This window comes from Elephas maximus, chromosome 4 (assembly GCF_024166365.1).
Source record: "Elephas maximus indicus isolate mEleMax1 chromosome 4, mEleMax1 primary haplotype, whole genome shotgun sequence".
In the NCBI taxonomy this organism is placed as follows: Eukaryota; Metazoa; Chordata; class Mammalia; order Proboscidea; family Elephantidae; genus Elephas; species Elephas maximus.
In genome coordinates this window covers 110,583,809-110,591,773 of record NC_064822.1, presented here as the reverse complement: position 1 = coordinate 110,591,773, position 7,965 = coordinate 110,583,809, and the positions used below count along the sequence as shown (strand labels likewise).

General features: G+C 35.8%; 1 pseudogene; it reads left to right on the top strand.

The window, feature by feature from the left end:
* The first annotated feature begins 717 nt into the window (after positions 1 to 717).
* On the top strand, positions 718 to 5,162 carry LOC126076338 (olfactory receptor 9K2-like; annotated as a pseudogene).
* The last annotated feature ends 2,803 nt before the right edge of the window (positions 5,163 to 7,965 follow it).

Genomic DNA, 7,965 nt, shown 5'->3' with positions numbered 1-7,965 from the left:
CTCCAAATCAAGACTCTCTTTTGGACATTTGGAGAATTCTTCATTTCACTCAACCAACAGGTAAAATGGATGCTTTGTATTCTTTTGGGTGATAGATACTGATTAGCAAAAGATAGTGTTAATAAGGAGGCAAAGAGGAGTATAGCAGTAACCCAGGGCATTTTCCAGAATGCCTCCTAATACTGCCATGTCTGATAGTAAATCTTAATCAACAACTACAGCACTTCATCAGAGACAAGAACACAAGGCTCAGATCCTTCATCAACGAAGGTTTGAGCCACCCTATGAGGTAAACTTCAAGATATTACATTAGTGCTGAGTTCAAATGAATAGAAAATTTATTTTGAAGTACAATATTTCAAAACTATTCCTTTTGCCTACCAAAACTGTGCTCTAATACATTGAAAATGCTTCTTTTTCGGTGGAGAAATCAAAATTGAAAGACCCCTTTGATACTCCCAAAGGATCCACACAACAAGGGATCCACACAACTCTTTGCATCTACTTTGATTCCTACTAGACTCTATTGTTATTATTTTTTAACCTAGAGCCTCTGTGGTCCTCACAGACTATGGCTACAGAGCCTAGAACTAGGTATCTTAATAACTGACTTAAACTTCTTTTTTTCCCAGAGGGACTATCTCCCAGAAGATGAGGGAAACCTCAAAGCTGCAATTATTTGACACAGTTGCACTGCTATGCCCAATCAAAGCCGTTATGGATAACTGCAGCAGGTATTCTGGCAGATTATCAGGGATTACAGATGACTCAGTGCCTCTACTTTCTTAACATATCCATGGCAAACTTTGCTCCTTCTTTGAAAGCATATAAACATCCACAAATGGAGGAGAGAGAATATCCTGCAGACTGATTCCTCAGGTTCACTTTCCATGATTACAGAATATAATTTCTGGAATTACTTCAGTCTGACAGAGCATCACTTGGAAAATTCACTTTGTCTCTCCTCTAATAAGGCCTATAGCATTTTTAATGGAACAAACTAGTAGGAAAGGACAACAGTTTAAACAGAGCAATGAGGAAAATAAATCCTAGTCCCACATGGGAGGAATCTAAAACTGGGATAATGAACATGTACTTGGGAATTTTTTGCAGGGCTTCATTTTATCTCAAAGGGTTGATTTTCAGTACTTGGAGTTGTGACATAGTCATTAATTAACTTTATGTTTTCGTTTCCAGAGTTGCAACGATAAGAAGAGGAAAATATTGGAATTCTTCTTCACTTTTAACAGGATCTGACAAATTACCAGACGATACAAGATAAAAGTAACTTTTTAAAACAGGAGATTTTTTGACAAATAATAAGTCACAAATGGACTACTTGTTTGCTGGCTGCTGTCAGAAGGATTATCTTTTCAGTGTATAAACGTTTTTGGTTTGTTAATTATAATTTGACTGGTTTGTTAGGAGTAAATCTTAAAAATTAAAATAATCTTTATCTTTCCTTCTAGGTAAGATTATTAATTAAAATATTCTATTTAAAAAACAATATTTCATGACCATAGGCTTTGTTTTCACTGATTAACTACTCACAACTCTTCAGTCACTAAGTATTATCTAATTTAAATTTTTGTTCATACATAATAAAATTACTTGCATATGTAATTTTTAATGGGGCTGGTAAATATTTTATTTTTGACATTAATATATCCTTGAATAACATTAACACAAAATGCCATTTTTCTCTGTCATCTCCCTTAGGGGAAAAATTGTATTTCTTTCAGTTTTCTTTTTTCTTTCTGAATCTTTAGCAGTTTCTTTGATTCATTCCCTCAGCTTCAAATGGTTAATCCAAAAAAGCCTTAATATTGTTAATATATAAACCTAATTAGCGCCAATTATTTTGATGTGAATTGTGAGATGGAGCAAAGAAAGCTATAATAAAAACTAAAAATAATAATTATTTTTTGAGTACTTACTCTTCCAAAACTGATGCTAAGTGATTTACATACGTTATCCCATTTTATATCCTCAAGAAACTTTTGAGGGTTATATTATTTTCATCCCCACCTTATTTATGTGGATGATATAGCATAAGTAACTCATCCATGAACCCACTCAAAAAGTGAGAGAAGCAAAGCTGAAGCTTAGGTCCATTTGCACTGAACCCTGCACTAACCACAGCACTATTACAAAGCCTTCAAGTTTTTTTCTGACTATTAAAGCTCAGTTATCTTTCCACTTTTACCTATATAATAAATACATATAGATTAATTACCATTCGTCAGGCACAGAACATTATGCTGACAATATACAGAAATCAAGTTGTATTTTGATCTTAAGGAAATTATTGTCCAGGGAGGTAGAAAGTTATATTGAAATACTCTGCCAATGGCTATGATCTTGGAAGCATGATGTATGCAGAGATGTGCTGATACAGAGTACAGAATTAAGTAGTTTATTCTGAAGATGTGAAACTTTGACAGACCTCTAAAGTACAAGTAGAAGTAAGCCAGGTAAGGGAACAGGAAGAGCTCCTTATCGAAGGGTGAAACAGTATAGTGATTAAGAGCATGGATTCTGGAGGTTTCCTGGCTTCATATTCTGTATCTGACACTATCAGTTGACTTTCAACAATCTTCTTCACATCTTTGTGCTTCAGTTTTCTCATCTATACACTAGAGACTATTATAGGACCTATCTCATATTATTGTTGTATAGATTCAATAAGTTATTGTGAAAAGCACTTAGAAAAGGGTCTGGCATATAATAAATACTGCATAAATATTTGGTATTATAATTATTGCTTAGAAAGAATTATGAATATAAAGGCCTGAGGGGAGAGAAAAGGTGGACTATATAGTTAATATAATGAGTTCAAAATCTAATTTAGATGTGTTGTGAATGAACTGATGATGTCTATCAAAGTTACATTGAGCGTAAACAAGAATGCACTCAACAATTTCCTCATTGTTAAGGTACTCCCTCTAGCCAGACTATGCGTAGGCTTATTCTCATAGAACTATGAGCCTTGGGCTCAGGAAATGCAGAAAATTTTTCTTTATGAGAGGTCTTTGGGGGCCTAACTAGAAAAGAAATCCTGAAAAGGGCAGGAAAATTATTTTTGTGTTTGGATATGCACAACTATTCTCTTAGAGGGTATATAACTTCCATCAAAATCAAGAGTATCTATGACCCACAAAAAGTTAATTTTATCTCCTAAGTAGTTTTTAAATTCAGTCACATACTTTATATCCATTTGTACTCAAATAACCTTACCTAACCCACTGAAACCCCCAATATCTCCAAACTGAGACTACATAAATTGTTTGTTGTTGTTGTCAGGTGCCTTTGAGTCGGTTCTGAACCATAGCAACCCTACATACAATAGAAGGGAAATGCTGCCCGGTCACGCACCATGTTCACAATCCTCGCAAATTTAAGCTTATTGTTGCAGCCACTGCGTCGATCCATCTTGTTGTGGGTCTTCCTCTCTTTTGCTGACACTCTACATTAGCAAGCATGATGTCCTTCTCCAGGGAATGGTCCGTCCTGACTACATGTCTAAAGTAAGTGAGATGAAGTCTCGCCATCCTCGTTTCTAAAGAGCATTCTGGCTGTACTTCTTCCAAGATGGATTTCTTCATTCTTCTGGCACTCCATATCATATTTAATATCCCTCACTAACACTGCAATTTAAATGATTTATCCTTCTTCGGTCTTCTTTGTTCACTGTTCAACTTTCACATGCATATGAGGGGATTAAAAATGCCATGGCTTGGGTCAGGGGCATCTTAGTCCTCAAAGTGATATCTTTGCTTTTTAACACTTTAAAGAGGTCTTTTGCAGCAGATTTGCACAACGCAATACATTGTTTGAAAATTGTTTACAAAATGTCAATTATTTATGCTAACTTCCAACCACTACTTCATGATATTGAAGTTATTCTGTAAATCATGAGTGGGAAATGTAGAGAAAAATTGTACTGGTAAATGCAGGAATGCATTGGGGTGAAAAGGCATAGCATTGTACTAGGCATATAGACAAAAGATCTAATTCAACCAATTGATGGAAATAGGAAATGAAACTAACCTCTGAATTCATCATCAGTTGAAACTGGCTTCAATTTATGTCACAGTATCTCTATAAGGCTAAAATTAATAACGATTACAAAAAAGATTTAAATCCTAACACTGTAGGGCATTACATGTAACACTAGGATCAACGCCAAGAGTTCATTCGTTTATCTCTCAGCAGGTCTCTGCCATGGGTGACAGGGAAGCAATCATTCAGAAGTGACTGACTTCATTCTTGTTGGCTTCAGGGTCGGCCCAGAGCTGCATATTCTCCTCTTCCTCCTATTTTTGGTTGTATATGCCATGATCTTTCTAGGCAACATTGGGATGATGGCTATTATCATGACTGATCCCCGGCTGAACACACCAATGTATTTCTTCCTAGGCAACCTCTTCTTCATTGATCTCTTCTATTCATCTGTGATTGCACCCAAGGCTATGATCAACTTCTGGTCTGAGAGCAAGTCCATCTCCTTTTCAGGCTGTGTGACTCAGTTCTTTCTCTTTGCCCTCTTCTTTGTGACTGAGGCATTTCTTCTGGCAGCCATGGCTTATGACCGCTTCATTGCCATCTGCAATCCACTCCTCTACTCTGTTCAGATGTCAACAAGACTCTGAATTCAGTTGGTGGCTGGTTCCTATTTCTGTGGCTGCATCAGTTCAGTTCTTCAGACCAGCATGACATTCACCTTATCCTTTTGCGTTTCTCGGGTCATTGACCACTTCTACTGTGATACTTGCCCACTTCAGAGGATTTCATGTTCTGATCTCTTTATCTACAAAGTGGCGTCTTTTTCTTTAACTGGCATCATCATCTTGCCTAGCATCATAGTCATTGTTGTTTCTTACATGTATATTGTGTCTACAGTTCTCAAGATACGCTCCATCGAAGGACGTAAGAAAGCCTTCTCCACTTGTAGCTCCCACCTGGGAGTCGTGAGTGTGTTGTATGGTGCTGTCTTTTCTATGTATCTGACTCCTGACAGATTTCCTGAACTGAGTAAAGTGGCCTCTGTATGTTACACCCTAGTCACCCCCATGTTGAATCCTTTGATTTATTCTCTGAGAAACAAAGATCTCAAAGAAGTTCTAAAAAAAATGATAGAGAAGAAAAATACCATTCTTTGACTATTATTTCTCTTCCAGCAATTATTTTGTTGATGTTTATTTAGTGTACTTCATGATCCTTAATGAAAACTATTTTCCATACTGAAGATCCTGGACATTGTAAATGTCCTGAGGATTAGAGGAGAATTCTAATGAATATTGCTCCCACTAATCTCAGATAGAATTTTATTTCAGAAAATTCATATCTATGGATTTCCATGGCATGCTGATGAAGAATTCACTTAATATTTTACCTGGTGTTAGCTTTTGGAATTGTTCCTCTCCCCTAGACACAATACCGGATAATTGACAATGATGCCCAACTTATATTTTTTAATAAAATATATTTTTCCCAATTTTATAATCAGCTTCTTTAGCATGTTAAATGGTTGTTGAATTTTCACCTTCATTCAAGTATTTTATATATGGTACATAAAAAAAGAGAGGAAGTAATAAGATGAAATAAATAAGTAATCTTTATTATATAAATTAACTTGGAAAATTGTATTTTGAATGTGTATTATGTGGCAGGCATGTGGAATTCTCTGAAGCACTGTTTATTGCTAGATTCTGATAAACAGGAGATAGAAATTAGCAAATGTTTTTGAGCCAACATTCCCTCCATTTGTATCTTCGTAATTTTGTCCTGTGTTAGTTCTTGCTAAAGAATGTTTCAAGAAGGTATAGGAGGCAGAGAGTCATAAAAATAGGATTTGATCCAAAATTTATTTATCTCTGTCTCTGACTGTATTTACTCATTTGATTAATTTTGTTGACTACCTATATAGTATGTTCTGATCTCGTGGTAAGATGAGGGATAAATAGCCTCACCCCTCAGGGAACTTACAATGTAGTTAAATCCTTGAACAAACAAAATCCAGAGCAGTGAATGTCAAAGATACAAAGATCAGTAAAAAAAAAAAAAACCCAAATCCATTGCCGTCGAGTCAATTTAGATTCATACCGACCCTATAGGACAGAGCAGAACTTCCCCATAGAGTTTCCAAGGAGCACCTGGTGAATTCAAATTATTGACCTTCTGGTTAGCAGCTGTAGCACTTAACCACTACACCACTAAGGTTTTCAGAGATCACTAGGTGGCTGGTAATCAGGGAAGCTCTTCTTGGGCTATGTGGAAGATGCATAATTTGGACAAGACCAGAGCCAGGAAATTGCTGTAGCAGTGCTTGTTAGTGATATGGACTTGAAGTATGCCTAGGGTATTGAAGGACACATTTTTTTTTAATGCAGATAAAATACACAGATCATATTAACTGATTAGTTTGAGAAGAGTGTAAAACAATGAGACATGTCTTCGCAATTTTGAACTTGAAGTGAGTGAGTGGTGATTAAAAGTATAGAAGTAGGAGGAAATCTTGAGGGAAATGAGTTAATTAAATAAATGCTTAATTACAAATACTCTAGCATCGGAGGTCCTGTTTTTGAAATTATTATTTCCCAACTGTATCAATCTGGGAAATTTTCTCAATATCTCTGTCAGTTTTTTATCTACAAAATGGAAAAATAGTAGCAACTCAGTTTTGTAAGAATTGTTTAATATTATCCATGTGTAGTGCTTAGAATAGGACCCAGAATAGGTCTCAGAGTTTACTCTTGGCTACCAACCTAATGATTGGTAGTTTGAATTCACCCAGCAGTGCTATGGAAGAAAAGTCTGGCAATCTCCTTCCATAAAATTACAGCCACGGAAAGCCCTGTGGATTGCAGTTGTACTCTGAAGCACATAGCGTTGCCACAAGTCAGAATCTACTCTATGGCAACAGATTCTTTTTTTCAGTTATAGTGCTTAGAACAGCATGTGGCATGGTGTAAGCACTGAAAACATGCTTATTGCTGGAGTTATCACCAGCATCATGATCATAATCATGTTGTTGTTAGTTGTTAGGTGCATTTGAGTCAGCTCCAACTCATAGCAACCATATGTACAAAAGAACAAAACACTGCCTGGTCCTGCGCCATGCTCACAATTCTTGTTATGCTTGCACCTGCTGTTGCAGCCACTGTATCAGTCCATATCATTGAGGGTCTTCTTTTTCACTGACCCTCTACTTTACCAAGCAGATTTTAATCATATTCATTTTTATTTTTTGTCATATTTTGTGGTGTGGTCTTGGGATATAATGATAAGTAAGTCAGACACACTTTATGGCCTCTCGTGGAGATTATAATAAGGGGGAAGACCAAAATTAATAAAATAAATAAATAAATGCAAACATAATTGCCAGGCAATGCATAGCATGCCATGTAAGGGGAATAGCAAATGCATCTGCTCTTTCTTTCAGGTCAGGGAAAGCGGCCACTTATGACATTATGTTTTAACCAAATTTGAAGGATATGCATTTTACCTTGATAAAGAGGTGAAGGGGCAGAATATTTTAGGAAGAATGAATAGTATTAAAATCAAGATGGAGAAGAATGAGCATAAAAGGAAGTTTAAGAATATAAATAAACATAATATTTATAATATAAATAAATAGATAAGCAAAATATATATATATACTGAGATGGTGATTCTTGTACATATCATTTATAAGAAAGGGCTTTCAGGAGAAGACAAGTGAGAGAAGCAGATTAAACAGGCAATAAAATAGCGTTAGTTATCAAGCACACACAAATTAAAACTACATTGGGATACCAGTAGACTATTATAGAATGGCTAAAATTTAAAAGACAAGCATAAAATGTAAACGCAAGTATGAGGAGCAACTGGAAGTCTTGTATACTGCTGCTGAGAATGTAAAATTGTACAACTTCCTAGGAAAACTATTTGACAGTTTCTTTTTTAAAAATGTAAATCATGACA